A 24,446-nucleotide genomic window follows, 5' to 3' on the forward strand; every position below is an offset into this window, starting at 1 on the left:
TGTGTGTGTGTGTGTGTGTGTGTGTGTGTGTGTGTGTGTGTGTGTGTGTGTGTGTGTGTGTGTGTGTGTGTGTGTGTGTGTGTGTGTGTGTGTGTTTTCATGGAGAGGAAGTCTGACTCTAGTCAAAGGTTTGTGGGTAGAGCTGACAGACAGACAGCTGGAAGGATTCGGTAAAAACCTCAACTCGAAACACATATGTATGAATGGATGACCACACAAGTCAAATGCACACCATCTTCCACTGCCACTACAGTCACACACAAAATATGGCACCAACAATGGACATATCGGTCTGGGGTGTGAGAATACCACACCGACGGAATGTTACACTGGTATCATCATTGGAATCTGATCTGTGCTGTACTTTACAATACATCAGCATGAGTTATATAACACTGTGTGGCCGCTCACAAGGATGAACACAGGGTTTTCATTGATAACTATCTTCTTCCAACAGGATAGCCTAACCTACGTCCTATACTGTTTCTGTCCTGTTTGGTCATACAGGCATCCCCTACCACAGCCAGCTAGCTCTACCAAGGCCTCCCTGTGTCCCTCCCTCCCCGCTCCTTCCCAAGTATTGTTGGCTGTTGGCAGTGGGGGATGTAGACTGTCTTTGTTTGACCAACACCCAGGATTTCCACAAACAGGGTTGGCAGGACAACCAGAGCCAGTTACCCTCTATACCCACATGGTGTGTACAAGACAATGGTGGAAATAGACGCTGTTACGGATGAATTACACTTTGTTTCCTGCGGATTTCAGGGAATTTCATCAGAAGGCAGTTGGTTTTTCAGAGCTTTGTGTGTGGGAGTGGGGAATGCCACTGGGTTGGAGGGTATGGATGAGGAAATGACCGTCGTACCAGGGGAGGCTATTGTTCAGCTCCCTGTCATGAGAAAACAGCTGTGCCCCTTAACAATGCAGCACACTGCTTAACATGGGAGGGAACTAATTCACACCTAGGAAAGGCGAAGTGGGGCTGGAGGAGCACGATGTATGGGAACAAGGTGGTCTGACTTGTGAATGACATATTATCAGACATGCTTCTTGTATGTACGGTAGCATTTCATGTGATTTGAAGTAGCCTCCTCTTTCTGACTACTGTTTAGTTAAAGATGGATGGTGTCTGACCTTGTTTAGAGAACATGATAATGCATATATACCATATGCACAGTTTCCACCTTCTCTGGCTGTGAGTGTTCATGAGTTGTCAGTCCCCTGTCTCCTCAACCTCAGTGTCAATCAACACGTTTGGGACCTGATAAAATGTGCTGCCCATCCCGAGACCATCAATTACATAGCCATAAAGCTCTCATTTCAGCCCAGAGATTTCAGCCCCAGCACAGCACACCCAGCACCGAAGTGCTTTGTGCTCTTAAACGACCCAAACCTTCCTAAAACAACAAGAGAGAAAGAGAGCGCGGGGGGGGTGGGGGGGGTCGGGAGGTGAAACTAGTGGAAACTGGACAGACGGGGACTTGCTAAGTTTTACAGGCTGACTCAGAGGAGAGCGGGGCCAGCTCCCGCCTCGTATACTAGGAGTGGGCTTGGCGGGGACGCCGACGGCTGGCGCTGCTGCTGAGACTCACAGGCAGCCCAGGCTAGCTATCAAGGTCTGGCCAGGTTGTTATTCGGGAGAGAGAGGAGAGGCAGGTGACAGACAGAGGGAGAGTGGGTGGTTCACCCTCACAGACTGCATGATTCTCATGGCTCTGTTTTGGACATGACAAGCACATCGAGTGTCATTGGGTCATCAGCTCACCCCGCCCCCTGGTGGTTTGACGCTGGCCTCGGCCTGCGGATGTGTTAGTGTGAGTGTGTTGACAGATATCCCCTGTCTCTCTCTTCATCACACCCAGAGAAAGTCATTTGGGATTTGGGGATGGCGGGGTGTGAAAATGACACTGATTATCTGGTCCCCGGAGGCAGCATGTCCGTGGCCACGCGTGTCCCTCTCCAGAGAGCCGGGTTCACTGTGTGATTAATCCCCATTAAATGCCATGTGCTTCCCATTTTGGTTCAGCCCAAATCCTGTCTCCCAATGAGCTGATTACAGAGCAGCAGCGCAACGACCTGTCAGCTCAAAGGCCCTGCTCTCGCTCTGCTACACCTGCTGGCTCCTGGCTCCCAACTCCCCGAGTCCCCTGATTGTTTCCTCTGTCTGGTCTGGTTCTGGAGCCCCTCTGGGGTGTCACACAGTGGGGATAGTTAGTGTTACTAGCATTGAGGCTTTGAACAATTCCTGAGGATTTTGTTTTTGGGGAAACTGTCTGTCTGGAGGCAATGTGAACTATGGTTCTATGAGTGTATAAAGGCTATTGAGAGGAAAGGGACGTGTTATGCATTGTTGTCTTTGGAGAAAGAATCTAACTGAAGAGTTTAGTCAACATATGGCCTGTGAGAGGCATGAAGGCACGCACACACATCCCCAGGGTGAAGGGGATATTGTGTTGAAACCTCAGTCCTGACAAGTCCTCAGTGGAGGAATCCATGTGTAGGCCTGGCCAACCAAGCAGCTCTCTGAGAGATCAGTGGTTTGTCTGTTGTCCAGCAGCACACAGAGGTCCCTCTCTCCTTTTGACTTCACCTCTGTACGAACGCCAGCGTCAAGACCACTCAAATGAAAGATGGCCGCCGACGCCGTCAGGAGATCCACTTAGGCCGATTTCCCGGCTCTTTATAAAGAGTAACACGACACTCGACCTTAGCTGTCAGTGGAGCGCTCAGGGCCCCCACTTTAAAAAAAAAAAAGGTGTGATTCTGATGTCACGACCGCAGTTATTCTCTGAATTCCACGCTGATGCACTCATCCTTCAGTGCTGTGCTTTCCATCAGGCCGCCCTGTCAGGAACAGACATGGGGATTGGAGGGAGGGGGGAGGGGGGGTGTAAGGCTGGAGCGAGAGAGAAGTGAAGAATAACAGAACCCTCTGATGTGTGTGTTTGTGTGCTGGAACATGGATCCTCTCTCTTTTCGACCCCAATTCTCCCCCCATCACAGGAGCAGTGCTGGATCCTGTCCACATTGTCGATTGTGCCATTCTTCAAATGTACTTTTCGGTTTCCGCCCATAAATTTTTAGCATCCCCATTAAGTATAAGGTAATTGCATTGGCTCTATATAACGCCCCGAGCTACGAGACTAATTAAAGCAGAAACAGGAGTTTAGGCATATTTATTAAGAAGACTTCGATTAATTATGGAAGACAGACGTGTGACTTTAAATGAGAGATATTAAGAGAGAGATGATCCTCATCCTCCAGCACCCAGACCCTTATAGACAGCCGAAGGCTGGGAGGGAGAGAGAAGGAGAAAGAGAGAGAGGCATGGTGTGAGAGAGAAGGAGAAGGAGAGAGAAGCATGGAGTGAGAGAGAAGGAGAAAGAGAGAAATAGGCATGGAGTGAGAGAGAAGGAGAAAGAGAGAGAAGCATGGAGTGAGAGAAGGAGAGAGAGAGAGGCATGGAGTGAGAGAAGGAGAAAGAGAGAAATAGGCATGGAGTGAGAGAAAAGGAGAAGGAGAGAGAGGCATGGAGTGAGAGAAGGAGAAGGAGAGAGAGGCATGGAGTGAGAGAAGGAGAAGGAGAGAGAGGCATGGAGTGAGAGAAGGAGAGAGAGGCATGGAGTGAGAGAAGGAGAGAGAGAGAGGCATGGAGTGAGAGAGAAGGAGAAAGAGAGAAATAGGCATGGAGTGAGAGAGAAGGAGAAAGAGAGAGAGGGGCATGGAGTGAGAGAGAAGGAGAAAGAGAGAGAGGGGCATGGAGTGAGAGAGAAGGAAAAGGAGAGAGAAGCATGGAGTGAGAGAAGGAGAGAGAGAGAGGCATGGAGTGAGAGAGAAGCATGGAGTGAGATAGAAGGAGAGAGAGAGATAGGCATGGAGTGAGAGAGAAGGAGAAAGAGAGAGATAGGCATGGAGTGAGAGAGAAGGGGGAAAGACAGAGACATAGCCACGGAGTTAGAGGGTACTGAAACACACAGGGGGCTTTGTTCCCCCAGCAGCATGTATGTGTGCAGTGAGTTCCGCTGTTCTCTCTCCGAGCAAAAGGCCACAGGGCAGACGTGAGGCCGTGACTGATGCCAAAGAAATGTGTCAGAGAGCACGTGGCGAGGACGGGCAGCGGGAGCTTTGTCAACCCTGCGTCCCTGCCACTCCAGCCCATTATATAGCCTAATTGGCCCCTACATTATAGGATTGTGTTAGGGAGGTTGACAGCCATGGTTTTCCTGGTGAATAGGACTTAAACCAACATGTGCTGTGGAGGGCTGACTGTTTCTGGGCTGAGGAGAGGAGCAAAAAGGAGAGGGGAGAGAAAGTGAGAGGAGGACAGGAGAAGAGAGAGAGAAGCATGGAGTGAGAGAGAAGGGGACGTTTGTCGTCTAGGGTAGAGGAGGTGTCAAGCCGATGCAGGTGCACCTGACAGGGCGCTCGTCTGTTCCCATGGTTTCAGCCCCGTTGGTGGGGGTGGGGGTGAGGAGGGGGAGTAGGGCAGGAGGTGATGACAGGCCCGGTGGCCTCAGGGCACCTCACACTGTGATACATTTAGCTTCTTAATGCCACTTCCAATGATCCCACTAACTCTCCTGTATTACTACGCATAAAAATTTTATCAGCTGAATAATGTTGTGGAAGTGGAGAAGAGCAGGAGGGTCATCTCCAACCCCCAGTTCAGTTTAGTTCAGTTCAAACCGAGACAGTGGTTGTCAGCCACTGTTTTTTGAGGCCATCACAATAAACATTGTCCAATGTACTGCAATTGTGATGGTTGCGGTAGATTTAAAAAAAAGTTTTACAAAAGTGTTTTTTCAAGCTCTGCTTTCTTTAGTTTGTCTCGTACGTGTCCCGTCTTATACCTTAGCCAAACAATGCACTTGTATCTTCTATTGAGTTAAAGCGGCACTTAAATGGAAACAAGTGTTTAAGAATTGAGTGATTACATAAGAGGGTTGTTACGTTCAGAGTGCTGGGGTCTTTCTGGTGCATCCATCCTTGCCATGCGTCGACGCCACTGCAGCTACAGTCCTGCTGTCAGACAAGCGTGACTGGATTTGTTCTTCCTCAGGAAGATGTTGGTGTTTCAGAGAAATGCAGGGCCCGGATCAGGATTAGAAAGTACCATAATGTGTATGGTATTAAATTCTCCTGCACTGTAATCCAATTGAGATTGAGACAATAATAAGGAGTGTAGCTGTGACGGCTTCTTCCTGACTGCGCCACTGCAGTAGGCAGGAGGGAGGATGAATTATTGCACAAATAATACTGGGGGTATTTTTGCACCGCAGAACATACAGTGTAAACATGGAACTTGTTTTTAGTGAATATCTAACCACAGCCAATGGATTGGAAAGAATGTATGAAACTGGAAGTTTGCTATTTTTAATAAAGGACAGATTTTTTTGTTTCCATTTTCCAGTTATTGCTCCCTTTTTAGTTTGACTTCAGGACAGGTAAGAGGATGTTTCCTGTGACTCTTTCAGGACTAATTATTTTAACAAATGCGGTTCAGATGTTTCAGAGATTACTGGAGATGTTGCAGTGATGAGTATATGTAACAGCCTTGCTGTTCTAGTATTTTTCATGGAAGTTCGTCCTTGGAACTGCGCATCTTTCACAGGCCCACATAGTGATTTTTAGAGATAAGAATAGCCCCCTATGCTGCCGGAGCAGAGCAGTGCTCTCCCACTAGGAGTCAATGAACACAGCACTTACTCAAATCTCTGAGGAACTGCTCTCTGTCTGTAAACAGGCTGCCAACAGGCCCACATTGAAACAAATGGCTCACTTCTTCTCAGAAGAGGATCCATCTCTATTCTGTATGACTACAGCCCGTGGGTTTGGTTTGGGCGCAAGTGCTCGGCTAGTTCTGACTTGGCAAGATGCTCATCTTCTGGTAAATAGCAGACAGAGATCCAGAATAGTTCTTCTGCTATTTCTATAGTTCTGTTTTGATGTTCCTAAACCTGATGGAATTTCAGGGACCTCATCAAACATATTTTTATCAAAGTTTTATGGAGGCAGATAAGGCCTAATCCTCTAGGCTGAGCAGCAATCTCTGAGTGAGTTCTGTGGGACAAATTAGAGTCCCAACCACTACACTATCATTTTTATTACCCTCACATAACACCCATGATAGATATTTATTATTATGACTAATGACATTAGTGTTATGATACATGCATTGGTGTCTCAATAGCATACTGTACTTGGTTGCTAGCCAACTGTTTTACTTTTGAGTCATGGCAAGTTCCATAATGTGCCATAAACTGTCATAGATCATGATTTGACTTATTACCAAGAGGATAAGAAACATTCATGAAACACTTTTTAATTATGGGTGATGAACTTGAAGTCATCTATTGGTGTTCTGAGACACTCTGCAACAGTTCAGGGCAGTACATTAGGCATATCGATCCGATTAGCTGTACTGTACTGTCGTTTTTGGACATCGACTTACATTGTGTGAAAGAGAGGATAGTATGTCTTTATTTTTGTTTCTGGTGGAATCATGCATTGGAACAGGGCGTGGAATTTGACATAGCTAGATTTAAGCTAGCTAACCTATGCTCTTTTGTTGCTGAGAGAGTTGTACATCCCCATGGAAAGGTTAAGGGTTATCTTGCCTCTTGCCTCAAAGGACCCCTGCCCAGCAGGCTTAGGTCAGACGAACTGAGGTAATATTCTACCTTACTAGAGGAGGTAGACTCATAGAGACACACGGAGATGGGCAACCTGGCCCCTTGCTCTCTGCCCTCTGGCCTGGCCTGAGTCACAGCATCCTGAGTCAGAGAGAGAGCGAAATAAAGTCCAGGAGAACATCTCAAAAAACAACCTTACCTGCCATCAGGAATAGACCACTTCACAGCTTCCTCTCAGAAAGCCTGCATCTATGAATCATGTATTATCCAGTGTAGTGGAAAGGGTTCTGAGGTAAAAATAGATGAACAGCCCAGTATACCACCCCTGTCCTGGATAAAAACACATATCAAATGGAGGAACACCGAGTGGTTGAGTTCAGTTTACTATGGCCAGTGTTTTTTTTAGGCCTCTCTCCATACTGTATTTAATCAGGGAGAGGTCCCTTTTATTGCGAAATCACATTGAAATGCGTCCATGCATCAGACCCAGCCAGTGGGCCGAGGGCTGGGGCCTTACCATAGCAATGGGATTACATCTTCCCTCTCCCTGAAGGGTGGGCCGAGTCTGTGGTCAGAGAGATAAATGGGGTGAGAGAGAAAGAGGGGAGAGAGAAAGCTACAGATAGCGAGAAAGAAAGGAAAAGAGTGTGAGAGGGAAAAGGAGAAAGAAAGAAAGAAAGAAAGAAAGAAAGAAAGAAAGAAAGAAAGAAAGAAAGAAAGGAAGAAAGAGGATGAGAGAAAGGGAAAGGATGAGAGGAAGAGAATTAGACAAAGATAGTGTCTCCTCTCCCATATTTCAGTTGCCTTGGCTCCCTGGGTCTCTGGTAATTTAATATCTGTGATTTGTCAGCGAGGCCGAGGAGGTAATGGATGGATCGAGCAGAGTTTCACGCTGGCATTTTCATGGAGGATGATGAAAGAAAGTTCTCTCGCTCTCTCTCACCGTCCTTTAGATTAACAACCAACCTAATTATGCCCGCTCCTCTTTTACGCCGATAACATTTGTCTTATTTGTCAGGTGCTGTCAGGTTGGAAAAGAGAGCATCAATTTGACCCTCTCCTAACAGAGGGAGATATGTATGGTAGAAAGAGCTCAGGCCTATTGTTACAGCTTAGCTCTATCAGGCAATTTCTCCATTTTGAGTCATACCTTAGATATCCCATGAAATATGAGCTCATTGTACCATACAACACTATCACGGTGACAGCGCCATACCAAATGTCAAAAGCTGTCGTCCTTCTAATGGGAGAGGCTGACGTGGACCTCCTGTAAAATGACACGTGCTTTTTCTCTTCTATACTTGACGTCAATACACACAACAGTGTGCGGGAGAGAGGGACATAATACAAGGTGTCTGTCCTTGTGTTTGCTTGAATCCGAGAGGGTGTTGTCAGTATGAGACCATACTTCTCTTCCCGGTAGTATATCTGGGATAATGAACTTATCCCTATGACTCGGCAGTATGCCTCAATTGTCTGAGGCCCCCTCTGGGACCGTTTTGGCAGGTGGTGTTCCATTAACCATATGGAGCCCGACCAAAGTGCTGAAACTTTGTTAAATAATAAAAGCAGATTGATAGAGCGACGATAAAATTGGTTTGATTCATTGGCCCATTCCGAACCAGTCTATTGGATTTTCTATGGCAGGTTTTTATTTTTATGACATCAGCAGGTGTATAAATGGTTCTCTTCTTGCTGTTTCTCTCCAGTGGTCTGTGTCATCTCCGCCCCCTGGCCAAGGGGTCATCCTGATCTCTGAACCCCCACTCCTCACCCTCCTCCCACCAGCCTGACCCAGTGACCACACCACCTTGCTCCCAACCAAGCGGACCGAAGACCTCTAAACAGTGCCAGGCTCAATCACCACCTCAAGTCCTCTGAGATCACGCAGGTAACTGTACACACACACACTCACACACATACACACACACGCTCACTCATAACACTCACACACACACACTCATACACACACACACACACACACACACACACACACACACACACACACACACACACACACACACACACACACACACACACACACACACACTCACACACACACACACACACACACACACACAGGAGTCAGGAGTGCATGTGTTTAGAATGGAAATAAGGGGAATGTTAGGAACAGACACCTTGTCTCAGTGAGCCTCACATCTGGAAGGGGTGTGTGTTCGCTTTAGCTGCGTGCTAGCAGATGGGAGATAAAAGGACAGGCCTGATGCTATCTGATCTACAGGCTGTGGTTGACTCATGATAAAGGTGATACAAATATTGCTCATGATTTACTGGCTGTTCAATAGGTGAGTATAAGTACAGAAGAACATTTGGGACCTTGCAGTACCACCAGGAAGCAGACAATGTGTTTTGTTTATTTCTCAATTATGTGTTTATGCACAATTGGTTATGGCTGTGTGTTTATTTAGTCAGTGGTCCTCTCTGCCCTACTCCCCACTGACTCCCCATCTAATGCCCTGAATTATTCTGTCACCTTTCATCTAGATCATATTCCACCTGTCATACCTCCACCAGCTCACGCCTCTCCTCTCCTCCTTCTCCTCTCTCCTCTCCTCTGTCTAACTCCTCTCCCTCCTCTCTCCTCTCTCCTCTCCCTTCTCTCTCCTCTTTCCTCTCTCCTTTCTCTCCTCTCCCTCCTCTCTCCTCTCCCTCCTCTCTCCTCTCCCTTCTCTCTCCTCTCTCCTCTCCCCTCTCCCTCCTCTCTCCTCTCCCTTCTCTCTCCTCTCCTCTGTCTACCTCCTCTCCCTCCTCTCTCCTCTCTCCTCTCCCTTCTCTCTCCTCTCCCTCCTCTCCCCTCTCCCTCCTCTCTCCTCTCCCTCCTCTCTCCTCTCCCTCCTCTCTCCTCTCCCTTCTCTCTCCTCTTTCCTCTCCCCTCTCCCTCCTCTCTCCTCTCCCTTCTCTCTCCTCTCCCTCCTCTCCCCTCTCCCTTTTCTGACAGGAGCTCCTCTGTTTGTTACTATGTTGGTTAATCTGAATGAACTTCGTGGTGTAGCTAGCTGTTTCTTCAGGGAAGGGAAACCCATTCGACTAGCCCATTGACTCCCATACACTTGGTAACATTTGTGCTAGATATCCCGATGTGTACATTGCCAGGAGTCTGAACTACGGATCCTTGCTGTGTGCAAGTAGTATCCCTTTACAGTGTTGTCTATGGTAGGCAGTGTCAGTGGGTTAGACACCCGGCTCATGATGGTATACTCACCATAAGCAGGGCTGTTAACTTTGGACAGTGACGAGAGTAATTGATTTGGTCTAGGGTGCGACCCTGGTTGGACCAGGCAGGGAGGCACATCGGTGGCAGATGTTTGACTTTGTCCTCTCATCCACCAGTCTCATCCACCAGGATCACGGCCTCCCCTTCTTGTTTTGCCTTCGACTTGTCTTTATAGAGCTCGCAGCAGTTTAAATACTTGGAGGCTATGAGGTATACTGTTCCACTGGATTTACCCAGCGGCATAGTACAATACCCTGTTTGATATATAGTACAATAGCTTGTTTGATATATAGTACCACTCCCTGTTTGATATATAGTACAACACCCTGTTTGATATATAGTTCAACACCCTGTTTGATATATAGTACAACACCCTGTTTGATATATAGTACAACACCCTGTTTGATATATAGTACAACACCCTGTTTGATATATAGTACAACACCCTGTTTGATATATAGTTCAACACCCTGTTTGATATATAGTACAACACCCTGTTTGATATATAGTACAACACCCTGTTTGATATATAGTTCAACACCCTGTTTGATATATAGTACAATACCCTGTTTGATATATAGTACAACACCCTGTTTGATATATAGTACAACACCCTGTTTGATATATAGTACAATACCCTGTTTGATATATAGTACAACACCCTGTTTGATATATAGTACAACACCCTGTTTGATATATAGTTCAACACCCTGTGTGATATATAGTACAATACCCTGTTTGATATATAGTACAACACCCTGTTTGATATATAGTACAACACCCTGTTTGATATATAGTACAATACCCTGTTTGATATATAGTACAACACCCTGTTTGATATATAGTACAACACCCTGTTTGATATATAGTTCAACACCCTGTTTGATATATAGTACAATACCCTGTTTGATATATAGTACAACACATTTACATTACATTACATTTAAGTCATTTAGCAGACGCTCTTATCCAGAGCGACTTACAAATTGGTGCAAACACCTATTTGACAACCAGTGGAACAGCCACTTTGCATCTAAATCTTGTTGGGGGAGAAGGGGGGAGAAGGATTATTACCCCCTTTTGATATATACCCTATCCTAGGTATTCCTTGAAGAGGTAGGGTTTCAGGTGTCTCCGGAAGGTGGTGATTGACTCCGCTGTCCTGGCGTCGTGAGGGAGTTTATTCCACCATTGGGGGCCAGAGCAGCGAACAGTTTTGACTGGGCTGAGCGGGAACTGTACTTCCTCAGTGGTAGGGAGGCGAGCAGGCCAGAGGTGGATGAACGCAGTGCCCTTGTTTGGGTGTAGGGCCTGATCAGAGCCTGGAGGTACTGAGGTGCCGTTCCCCTCACAGCTCCGTAGGCGAGCACCATGGTCTTGATAGCGGATGCGAGCTTCAACTGGAAGCCAGTGGAGGGAGCGGAGGAGCGGGTTTGACGTGAGAGAACTTGGGAAGGTTGAACACCAGACGGGCTGCGGCGTTCTGGATGAGTTGTAGGGGTGTAATGGCACAGGCAGGGAGCCCAGCCAACAGCGAGTTGCAGTAATCAAGACGGGAGATGACAAGTGCCTGGATTAGGACCTGCGCCGCTTCCTGTGTGAGGCAGGGTCAACACTCTGCGGATGTTGTAGAGCATGAACCTACAGGAACGGGACACCGCCTTGATGTTAGTTGAGAACGTCAGGGTGTTGTCCAGGATCACGCCAAGGTTCTTAGCGCTCTGGGAGGAGGACACAATGGAGTTGTCAACCGTGATGGCGAGATCATGGAACAGTCCTTCCCCGGGAGGAAGAGGAGCTCCGTCTTGCTGAGGTTCAGCTTGAGGTGGTGATCCGTCATCCACACTGATATGTCTGCCAGACATGCAGAGATGCGATTCGCCACCTGGTCACAGAAGGGGATAAAGGAGAAGATTAATTGTGTTTGTCGTCTGCATAGCAATGATAGGAGAGACCATGTGAGGTTATGACAGAGCCAAGTGACTTGGTGTATAGCGAGAATAAGAGAGGGCCTAGAACAGACCCTGGGGGACACCAGTGGTGAGAGCGCGTGGTGAGGAGACAGATTCTCGCCACGCCACCTGGTAGGAGCAACCTGTCAGGTAGGACGCAACACCGTTTGGGTACGCGCCGGAGATGCCCAACTCCCTGGAGAGGGTGGAGAGGAGGATCTGATGGTTCACAGTATCGAAGGCAGCCGATAGGTCTAGAAGGATGAGAGCAGAGGAGAGAGAGTTAGCTTTAGCAGTGCGGAGCGCCTCCGTTTGATATAGAGAAGAGCAGTCTCAGTTGAATGACTAGTCTTGAAACCTGACTGATTTGGATCAAGAAGGTCATTCTGAGAGAGATAGCGGTAGAGCTGGCCAAGGACGGCACGCTCAAGAGTTTTGGAGAGAAAAGAGAGAAGGGATACTGGTCTGTAGTTGTTGACATCGGAGGGATCGAGTGTAGGTTTTTTCAGAAGGGGTGCAACTCTCGCTCTCTTGAAGACGGGAGGGACGTAGCCAGCGGTCAGGGATGAGTTGATGAGCGAGGTGAGGTAAGGGAGAAGGTCTCCGGAAATGGTCTGGAGAAGAGAGGATATATAGTACAACACCCTGTTTGATATATAGTTCAACACCCTGTGTGATATATAGTACAACACCCTGTTTGATATATAGTTCAACACCCTGTTTGATGTATAGTACAACACCCTGTTTGATATATAGTACAACACCCTGTTTGGTATATAGTACAACACCCTGTTTGATATATAGTACAACACCCTGTTTGATATATAGTTCAACACCCTGTTTGATGTATAGTACAATACCCTGTTTGGTATATAGTACAACACCCTGTTTGATATATAGTTCAACACCCTGTTTGATGTATGGTACAACACCCTGTTTGATATATAGTACAACACCCTGTTTGATATATAGTACAACACCCTGTTTGATATATAGTTCAACACCCTGTTTGATGTATGGTACAACACCCTGTTTGATATATAGTACAACACCCTGTTTGATATATAGTACAACACCCTGTTTGATATATAGTTCAACACCCTGTTTGATGTATGGTACAACACCCTGTTTGATATATAGTACAACACCCTGTTTGATATATAGTACAACACCCTGTTTGATATATAGTTCAACACCCTGTTTGATGTATGGTACAACACCCTGTTTGATATATAGTACAACACCCTGTTTGATATATAGTACAACACCCTGTTTGATATATAGTACCACTCCCTGTTTGATATATAGTTCAACACCCTGTTTGATGTATAGTACAACACCCTGTTTGATATATAGTACAACACCCTGTTTGATATATAGTACAATACCCTGTTTGATATATAGTACAATACCCTGTTTGATGTATAGTACAATACCCTGTTTGATGTATAGCACAACACCCTGTTTGATATATAGTACAATACCCTGTTTGATATATAGTACAACACCCTGTTTGCTATATAGTACCACTCCCTGTTTGATATATAGTACAACACCCTGTTTGATATATAGTACAACACCCTGTTTGATATATAGTACCACTCCCTGTTTGATATATAGTTCAACACCCTGTTTGATGTATAGTTCAACACCCTGTTTGATATATAGTACAATACCCTGTTTGATATATAGTTCAACACCCTGTTTGATATATAGTACAATACCCTGTGTGATATATAGTACAACACCCTGTTTGATATATAGTACAACACCCTGTTTGATATATAGTACCACTCACTGTTTGATATATAGTACAATACCCTGTTTGATATATAGTACAATACCCTGTTTGATATATAGTACAATACCCTGTTTGATATATAGTACAATACCCTGTTTGATATATAGTACAACACACTGTTTGATATATAGTACAATACCCTGTTTGATATATAGTACAATACCCTGTTTGATATATAGTACAACACCCTGTTTGATATATAGTACCACTCACTGTTTGATATATAGTACAATACCCTGTTTGATATATAGTACAATACCCTGTTTGATATATAGTACAATACCCTGTTTGATATATAGTACAACACACTGTTTGATATATAGTACAATACCCTGTTTGATATATAGTACAATACCCTGTTTGATATATAGTACAATACCCTGTTTGATATATAGTACAATACCCTGTTTGATATATAGTACAACACCCTGTTTGATATATAGTACAATACCCTGTTTGATATATAGTACAACACCCTGTTTGATATATAGTACAATACCCTGTTTGATATATAGTACAGCACCCTGTTTGATATATAGTTCAACACCCTGTTTGATGTATAGTACAACACCCTGTTTGATATCTTGGGGTCCCCATGGTGTGCAGTATATATTAGGAATAGAATACCACAACTTTGAGAGCTGGGAGGGATCTGTGTGGGGGAGTAGGGTTCTGTGTGGGGGAGGAGGGGTATGTTGATGGGGAGGAAGGGGGGACATGTCACGTGACGAGCTTCCAGGCTTAATTAAACCTGTGTTAATCCTCCATCCAAGATATTCACAGCTGACATGTCCGTAAGGAAGCGTCCTTCTTTCCTACGGTTACATGGTTTTAAAGGTTAACTGTTGGTCGCCCATTTTATGTTGATTTAAAGTTCAGACTACCTCATGAAGTTCTACTGTAGGTGAAAATACGGTGGGCTTTCAATGAAGCATGGTGTTGTAAGTAAGGAAGACAATTAATCGGTACCATTCCAGCTGCTTCCTGTCATTTCTGCAAAATGTTGTGGAAAATGTAATGAAGGCTGGCTCGGTAATGGTTTCAAGCTTACCCGGTGGAACTTACCCGGTGGAAAATATGACCGTCTTTCCATAGACAATTAAGACCGACATGAAGCCCTTTTCTTTTTTTTATCTTGGACTTTTTCTTCATTCTCCTTCTTTTTCCTTCCAGAGAAAGGATGTGATGTGTTTCATCCAGGGCTAAATGGAAACATGTACATTAAACGTCTACAGCTGTGGAGCATGAATTAACTAGGGATACTTGGTTCTGCTGCTTAGCTGGAGAAATCCCATAATTGCACCTCCAACAACATAGAGAGTCAACGCTGGGTCACATGGTTTATCCCACAATGCACTCAGCATGCATGTTTAGCCGTTACCACCTCCAGGAGAAACATCCTAAAACCTGGCTGCATGCTGCTGACTTTTTGTTGTTGCTCTTTCTAGCATTGCAGCAGTCTGAAATGCCTGTTGGAGCATCTCAGAGCAGAGGGCCGGTACACAGACACAGCGAGAGGTGTTTTCCTCTATGCCCTGTCCCACAGTTGGTCTCCCAGAGTGTCCCACAGTCCCTCCCTTCCCCTCCCTCCCTCAACCTAGCCTCCCCAGGACCTTAGCATGGCGACACTTACCGCCTCTCCCTTTTGTCTGTGTCCGTCTGGCCACTTGTTTGATTGGTAACTGTATATCAGGCTGGGGACACTGGCGAGGCCGCCAGAGTTCCCGTTGCATTAAGCATGACCTCATGTTGAAAGGAGCTGATTTTCCCTCTCTAAATGGCTCTCAGCCTGCGGGGGCCCGGCCCGGCCTTTTGGCTCGACACCCCAATCACTATGCTCAGACCACTGAACTCTCCCAGCACCCCATATTAGGCCTCTCACTGATAGAGGAGGATGAGGAGAGAAAGAGAGGGAGGGAGAGAAAGAGAGTGAGAAAGAGGACAATTGTGTGCTGGCGTGATATTGTGTGTGTGTATGCGGTTGTGTGTGTGTGTGTGTGTGTGTGTGTGTGTGTGTGTGTGTGTGTGTGTGTGTGTGTGTGTGTGTGTGTGTGTGTGTGTGTGTGTGTGCGTGTGCGTGCGTGCGTGCGTGCGTGCGTGCGTGCGTGTGTGTGTCTACTCAGGCTCAGGCTCAGGCTCATGGACTGGCTTGTCTGGGGAAATGATGTCACGCTCTGTTCCCTATCAAGCCTGTCCAAAGTCCACAGATGATTCTGGGCTAATTCATCTTCAAGATGAGGCGTTGGGCTGGTGGCATGGCCAAACCAGTTGCACTGTACATATACCCCTTTAGCTTCTTCTGCACATACAACCAAACACATAATACTGGACACTCAGAGTATGAACAGCATCTTCTCTGTGTTGTAGTCCTTTACCCAACACCAACAGACAGCTCTGTTGTAGTCCTTTACTCAACACCCACAGACAGCTCTGTATTGTAGTCCTTTACCCAACACCTACAGACAGCTCTGTTGTAGTCCTTCACCCAACACCTACAGACAGCTCTGTTGTAGTCCTTTACTCAACACCCACAGACAGCTCTGTATTGTAGTCCTTTACCCAACACCTACATACAGCTCTGTTGTAGTCCTTTACTCAACACCAACAGACAGCTCTGTTGTAGTCCTTTTCTCAACACCAACAGACAGCTCAGTATTGTAGTCCTTTACCCAACACCAACAGACAGCTCTGTATTTACATTTACATTTACATTTAAGTCATTTAGCAGACGCTCTTATCCAGAGCGACTTACAAATTGGTGCATACACCTTATGACATCCAGTGGAACAGCCACTTTACAATAGTGCATCTAAATCTTTTTAGGGGGGTGAGAAGGATTACTTACCCTATCCTAGGTATTCCTTGAAGAGGTGGGGTTTCAGGTGTCTCCGGAAGGTGGTGATTGACTCCGCTGTCCTGGCGTCGTGAGGGAGTTTGTTCCACCATTGGGGGGCCAGAGCAGCGAACAGTTTTGACTGGGCTGAGCGGGAACTGTACTTCCTCAGTGGTAGGGAGGCGAGCAGGCCAGAGGTGGATGAACGCAGTGCCCTTGTTTGGGTGTAGGGCCTGATCAGAGCCTGGAGGTACTGAGGTGCCGTTCCCCTCACAGCTCCGTAGGCAAGCACCATGGTCTTGTAGCGGATGCGAGCTTCAACTGGAAGCCAGTGGAGAGAGCGGAGGAGCGGGTGACGTGAGAGAACTTGGGAAGGTTGAACACCAGACGGGCTGCGGCGTTCTGGATGAGTTGTAGGGGTTTAATGGCACAGGCAGGGAGCCCAGCCAACAGCGAGTTGCAGTAATCAAGACGGGAGATGACAAGTGCCTGGATTAGGACCTGCGCCACTTCCTGTGTGAGGCAGGGTCGTACTCTGCGGATGTTGTAGAGCATGAACCTACAGGAACGGGACACCGCCTTGATGTTAGTTGAGAACGACAGGGTGTTGTCCAGGATCACGCCAAGGTTCTTAGCGCTCTGGGAGGAGGACACAATGGAGTTGTCAACCGTGATGGCGAGATCATGGAACGGGCAGTCCTTCCCCGGGAGGAAGAGGAGCTCCGTCTTGCTGAGGTTCAGCTTGAGGTGGTGATCCATCATCCACACTGATATGTCTGCCAGACATGCAGAGATGCGATTCGCCACCTGGTCATCAGAAGGGGAAAGGAGAAGATTAATTGTGTGTCGTCTGCATAGCAATGATAGGAGAGACCATGTGAGGTTATGACAGAGCCAAGTGACTTGGTGTATAGCGAGAATAAGAGAGGGCCTAGAACAGAGCCCTGGGGGACACCAGTGGTGAGAGCGCGTGGTGAGGAGACAGATTCTCGCCACGCCACCTGGTAGGAGCGACCTGTCAGGTAGGACGCAATCCAAGCGTGGGCCGCGCCTGGAGATGCCCAACTCGGAGAGGGTGGAGAGGAGGATCTGATGGTTCACAGTATCGAAGGCAGCCGATAGGTCTAGAAGGATGAGAGCAGAGGAGGAGAGTTAGCTTTAGCAGTGCGGAGCGCCTCCGTGATACAGAGAAGAGCAGTCTCAGTTGAATGACTAGTCTTGAAACCTGACTGATTTGGATCAAGAAGGTCATTCTGAGAGAGATAGCGGTAGAGCTGGCCAAGGACGGCACGCTCAAGAGTTTTGGAGAGAAAAGAGAGAAGGGATACTGGTCTGTAGTTGTTGACATCGGAGGGATCGAGTGTAGGTTTTTTCAGAAGGGGTGCAACTCTCGCTCTCTTGAAGACGGAAGGGACGTAGCCAGCGGTCAGGGATGAGTTGATGAGCGAGGTGAGGTAAGGGAGAAGGTCTCCGGAAATGGTCTGGAGAAGAGAGGAGGGGATAGGGTCAAGCGGGCAGGTTGTTGGGCGGCCGGCCGTCACAAGACGCGAGATTTCATCTGGAGAGAGAGGGAGAAAGAGGTCAGAGCATAGGGTAGGGCAGTGTGAGCAGAACCAGCGGTGTCGTTTGACTTAGCAAACGAGGATCGGATGTCGTCGACCTTCTTTTCAAAATGGTTGACGAAGTCATCTGCAGAGAGGGAGGAGGGGGGGGGGGGATTCAGGAGGGAGGAGAAGGTGGCAAAGAGCTTCCTAGGGTTAGAGGCAGATGCTTGGAATTTAGAATGGTAGAAAGTGGCTTTAGCAGCAGAGACAGAGGAGGAAAATGTAGAGAGGAGGGAGTGAAAGGATGCCAGGTCCGCAGGGAGGCGAGTTTTCCTCCATTTCCGCTCGGCTGCCCGGAGCCCTGTATTGTAGTCCTTTACCCAACACCAACAGACAGCTCTGTATTGTAGTCCTTTACCCAACACCAACAGACAGCTCTGTATTGTAATCCTTTACCCAACACCAACAGACAGCTCTGTATTGTAGTCCTTTACCCAACACCAACAGACAGCTCTGTATTGTAGTCCTTTACCCAAAACCAACAGACAGCTCTGTATTGTCGTCCTTTACCCAACACCAACAGACAGCTCTGTATTGTAGTCCTTTACCCAACACCAACAGACAGCTCTGTATTGTAGTCCTTTACCCAACACCAACAGACAGCTCTGTATTGTAGTCCTTTACCCAACACCAACAGACAGCTCTGTATTGTCGTCCTTTACCCAACACCAACAGACAGCTCTGCTCCTGGTCTCTAGAACTGACTAATGTCCTCTGGGAGAGAGCCAGGGAGAGGTCGGATCAGACACCGGATGGATGCACCAATCAAAAGCTCATAAACAAATGAGCAAACGGTGTCTTTGGGGCTGTGAGGTGAGGTGTGTGCTGCACCATGGAGAGAGATAGTGTTTATAGCCGGTGCTCCTACTGTAGATGACTTGTTCATAATGGCCCAGCATTCTTGGATGAGCAGATAACATTCATCACAATCAGCAGTAACATCATCAGGCATGGGGGCTGATATCCATGTCTTATTTAATGGCCGGTGTCATGGCCCAGTGAAGATTTGGCACACAGCGATTTGTTAAGAGACAACCCAGCGCCCAGATTTTTGTAACGTCGATATGTTTGGAATTTGTTGCTGGATGATGTTTACTTGTTCAATGCCAAATATGTTTGCGGTATCTCACAACAACAAAGGCAAATAGAAGCAAGAATTTCCACCTGGCCTGTCAGAGGTAAAGGTGGAACAACTATCATATTGTTTGTACCTTTTGCAGGGCTGCGCACAGTTCACACATCAATTTAAGGTGTGGTTTGCTATGCCTATTGAGTGGCCATCTTCCTACTCTCACCCCACACAGACGGAGAGTCGAGGTGACCCGAGCGGAGCGAGCGACCAGCCGCCTAGCCAGTTTGTGTAACCAGCCTCTTTCGTAACGCCAATTCTTAAGTTTGGTCACCCTGCTGCATAGCATTCAGGCTTGTTCCTCAAACAGGAAGTGTCACCCACACTCCTCACCTCAGCCAGTCTGAATGAGAATAGCCGAAACCTCTCACCTACGCAGAGCGCAGCTCTCTCTTTTCACCACTCACTCACACACACATCCTCTACGTTAAAAATATCCCCTCCCATCCTTTTCAACTGCCTAGCTAAACCTCCTACTTGCTGCTGGAAATATAGACCTGGATATGACAGGACGGATGCCTGTTTGGATAGGATTCTTGTCTGAATCCTGTACCTAGTAGTTTAATCAGAAGAGAGTTTGTCCCGAAACAAAATATCCATCCCATCATGCTATAGACATTGCCCATTCACACATACCATCTTATACATTTCTATAATACACTGTACACTGTAGTTGTAATTTTAGTATTGCTCTGTCAGGCCAAACTGGCTCTGCTGATCATCTGGATCTGTTTGAGCGATGGATGGTCTCTCTCTCTCCCCTGGTTTTTCAGCCTGTTGCATTCTGCCTCTTCACAGTCTCAGACTGCAGTATCTCCCAGCTGCAGTCTCTCCCAGCTGCAGTCTCTCCCGGCTGCAGTATCTCCCAGCTGCAGTCTCTCCCGGCTCCAGGCTGTGCTTCATCTTTGGGCTCCTAATGAGGAGTCAATATGACACTCCCGGAGGCTGACTTGCAAACAGCCTGGGTGATACATCCACAGAACCTGCTTACAGGGGATAAAATCACACCCCAAACCTGCTGGCTGTGCAAATGGTGCCCGTCACATGCTGTCAAAACCCAAGCTGCTGGGAGTTAAGTTTAAGTGTGAAAATAGTTATTGCTAGGATTTCAATAAGATTCAGGGATATTTTCTGTTTCAAATATTTTTTTCCGTGGCGGGCCGAGGGGCCTTTATTTATAGTGCTTTGTTTTGCTGATGTTTGTATTCCATTCTATTTTAGTCATGGTCAATATGAAATATGTTGATACCCGATACAGACTGGTGAAGACCATGCAAGCTACTTTTTGTTCACCTTTAGAGCCACAAATGAACAGAACCGAGAAGTGTGTCCAAGACTGCATCATTAATACAGCTGATTCAGTCCTTTCTATAGTCGCACAAACATGTGTGCTCTGTCAATGATGTACATGCAGTCCATTTGGGAACCAAGTGATTCTGAATACAGCACATTGTGAATAATTCCCTGAACCCGTTCAGGTGAAAGGCAACGTTGAGACAGATGCGCCTAAAACACACAATACTTTATTTGTACGAGCCTTGCCTCAATCTATTTTCAGAGCCCTTTCACATTTTCCCACAGCTAGCAGTTGATAAAGCCAGTTGGAGCTGTTAAAGTTGCCTCCATCCCTAATGAGCTGGATAGCTGGAACAAAGACCACAGCACACCGACCCAGCTCCCCTCTCGTTCCCACTGTAAGGAAAGATAAAGAAACGATAGCATGCAGATATGTATGTGTTTCTATGCCAGTTCTATCTTCCCATAAAAGCCAGAGGGAAAAAACAAAGAAAGAAAATGAAACAAGCCAACACACAGATAAATAAATAAGATGTTTCAGTTGGGGGTCTCATTAGGCCTCCTGAGGCTGAGGTACTGACCATGATGCACTTCTAGGCAGGACTACCATAAACTCTGTAATTACTGAATGGAAACAATTAGCAATCCCTTGAATTATTCAGAGTCTGCCCTGGAAAGTACAAGAAACTGTGCCTGTTTCTGCTCAGGGAAATCAGAAACGGCCTGTGTGTGTGTGTGTGTGCCTGCCTACATGGCTGTTGTGAATGTGATGTCACCAGGAGGACAAACAAAAGGGGGTAACCGGAGCCCTAAAAACACGCCACCGCCACCGCACGCTGGTGGGTGTGTCACGGTCAACCCCACAGACGGGCAACTGAATTAGGCCACTGTGCTAATCAAATGGCCCTCTGGTTGAAGCGATAACCAAAGCACACAGGCGTCTGCCCATGTGACTAACCTTTGTTTCTAGAGGAATTACACACATTTTTGAATTGCCAAACTCTGTAAGAGAGATGGGACTGGAACCAGATGAGGTTGATTGAATTGTCTCTATTTGTGTTATAACATGTAATGCTGGCAGGTCTAAAACAGCAGAGCAGTCGATAATAACAGTGTTAAAGACTGTTATTAAGACGTTTATTTACACTATTTTGTTTGTGTATTTATTTACAGTGCTCTTGTCCTGCATTGAACTTTTGGTTGGACAGGGAGAAATATGGCGTCATGGTTCATTTTAACTTCAGATGTTGGTATTTGAGGGAAGGAAAAATAAAACGGGATTCACTCTATTCTCTATTTCAGTGTTGAAAGGAATTCCAAGCACTTCAAATTGGTATGTGGCATCTTGGCTGGCCAAATGGTTTAAGGATAACTATGGCTGCCACACATAAGTGATTGACACACAAAATAGCACAACATTCTATAATCCTCTCTCCTGAATCTGCCTGCCCAAAGAACGCTCAATACCTAATCCCTGCTTTGGAAAGAGGACGTATTTTGCTAGAGTTAAAGGGCCTCTGTAAGGTTTGATCTTTTCACAATGGAGATGTGCGTCAGTGTATAGGGCATGGCACTGCCCCAGGCTAGCAGCCTCCTACACTCCCCGTATATCCCCAGTCATAAACCAGAACTGGGCCGAAGGTGGGCAGAGGCTCTCTCTCAGCGTTCTGTCCTCCCCCATTATGCATACCTCTGGGGGAGGAGGGGTTGATGGAGGTATATGTAGTGCATGGCTTGATGTGTGTGTGTGCGTGCAGAAACTTACTGTAGGGGCCGGTGTACTGTATAATAAAAATGTCTACCTTATCAGGGGCATCAGTTGTTGGCAGAGGGCCATCATATCAGATGATGTACTGTTGGACTATGGAGAAAAATGCTTGAATCATCCAGTGGAGTGTTTCTGTTTATATCTTTGAGGATGTTCCGTTTCTATAGAGCGAAGTGTCCCTGACACACTGCCTCTGTCACTGTCCCACGCACAATTCCTCCAGGTACTCCACTTGAAACGGATGCCAATGAGTATTCTCACCCACACTCAGTCAGAAAATAGGACAGGGTTTTAGTTGGGATGAATAGCACTTAATATAACCCATTCAAAAGTTTTTCTTTGATTTACAAAATGGTAAGCTTATGCTTCAGCACCATGGTAGCAGATCTGTATAGATTAACAAGAGATACTTTTCTGTTTATCAGCATTGCATCCCCATCCCTGGTGCCCAGCAGCAGAGCTAGAAAGATTCATTAAAGGAAGGAGATGCTCCCAATTGTGGAGAGGGGAGAGGGGGCGAGGGGTGTGCCAACGTGGCCGCCATTAAGTGTGATATATGAAACTGACTCCAGCTTAGACAGATTGCTCTTTTCCACACCCAAACTAGGTTTGCTCTGGTATCATGAAGCTCAATTGCGTCCGTTGACCCTTATTTCACAAAATACTAGCAATTGAGAATATATTTTGTGAAAATAAGCTAGGAGGAGTTAAGAGGCAGGTACAAGTACTTTAGGTTTAGACATCTTTGTTATTTATTATTCCTCTCTGAATATCTCTCTCAGAATGTATCTATATCTACGTTATCTTTACAAAGCTGCCAATCAAGCGCATTTCATGTGGTCCTTCTGTAGCACAGTTGGTAGAGCATGGCGCTTGTAACGCCAGGGTAGTGGGTTCGAGTCCCGGGACCACCCATACGTAGAATGTATGCACACATGACTGTAAGTCGCTTTGGATAAAAGCGTCTGCTAAATGGCATATATTATTATTATTATTATATATTATTAAGTTGGTATCAACAACAGGTGTGTTTCAATTGAGACTGGTTTCTGTATTTTCCTATTTTTAAACGTAGCAAAACATGGCTGTTTTGAAACATACACATTTGGCTTTTGATTTAATTTAAACATATATGGGTGTTTTACGATATTGTTGATCCAACCCCTTATACTGTAGTTGCGAAACTGTAGTTGCGAAACTCAGGCTTCCACAGAGGGCTTATGGGATGTCCAGAGGGGTATACTAGAAAGGTTGGATCAAAGTTAGTCAGCTAACTTTGATAAGCAACCAGAAATGACTGTTGATTTTGTGGTTCATTAAAAAAAGTTAAAGTTAGATATGCTTTTTTGTTTGTTGAATCAATTAGACCATGCCGATTTTCAAGCTTCTTTAAAAAAAGAAATCCAAAGTTAGCTGGCTAGCTTCTTGAACCTGCTTTGTAGTGTACCCCTCTGGTGTTTGCACACATTCCTTTTGTGTAACAGCATTGAAGTGAATGAAAACAAAAACGGACCAAAAGTAAATATTTCCGGTGCTAAAAATACCAATGGTTTTCTGCTGGGCTATTTTTAGTTCTCACGTTGGCCTCCAGACACCCGCGTCACACAGCTCTCGTGCTCTTACCCCAGCAGCGCCAGAGCAAAGGGGCCTTGTGTGTGTGTGTGTGTCTGTCGCAATCAGAGAAAAAAAAACTGAAATCAGGAAATACACAGCATAGACTTGCAGGTTCAGCATGTTAGCCTCAGAAACTGGAGTTCATTCTGTATTCAGGTGTGGGTGTGGTTTCTGTACGTTAACACTCGGAAATAGAACCACAAATGTTTATTTATAGTTTCTGTGTCTTTTAGGAACTATGTGGGCCTATTTGGTACTGATGACTCACTGTTAGCAAGAGGGGGTGGTTCAGTTTGAAACTACACTCAGTCAACTTCAGTTTAGTTTAGCACTGTACTCTTTGTACTACATGCCACTGTACATGAGAATATAGATGACCGAACTGGGATTCATTTATTTGAAAATGGAGGAAAATCCTAGGGACATAAGTTATTAACAGTGACTTCTCAGTGAGTGTTTTGTTTCAATCACCGAATTCTTTCTCTCTCCTCTCTCCAGGTCTTAAGTGAAGTTTCTTTTGGAAGTTGTAAAAAGAGAGAAATCAAGAAGCACTTTTTTTTAAGACCGGTAAGTGTTCAATAA

At 46.1% G+C, this 24,446-nt stretch overlaps 1 protein-coding gene across 4 annotated transcripts in view; it reads left to right on the forward strand.

The window, feature by feature from the left end:
- hivep2a (HIVEP zinc finger 2a) overlaps window positions 1–24,446 on the forward strand; it is a 122,976-nt gene that overhangs the window by 88,325 nt on the left and 10,205 nt on the right. For all 4 annotated transcript variants that reach the window (XM_052470978.1, XM_052470979.1, XM_052470980.1 and 1 more), the window contains 2 exons: window positions 8,342–8,523; window positions 24,363–24,431. The gene's annotated coding sequence lies outside the window, so the exon portion shown is untranslated. The remainder of the gene's footprint in view (window positions 1–8,341; window positions 8,524–24,362; window positions 24,432–24,446) is intronic.

Source organism: Oncorhynchus keta, chromosome 19 (assembly GCF_023373465.1).
Source record: "Oncorhynchus keta strain PuntledgeMale-10-30-2019 chromosome 19, Oket_V2, whole genome shotgun sequence".
NCBI classification, from domain to species: domain Eukaryota; kingdom Metazoa; phylum Chordata; class Actinopteri; order Salmoniformes; family Salmonidae; genus Oncorhynchus; species Oncorhynchus keta.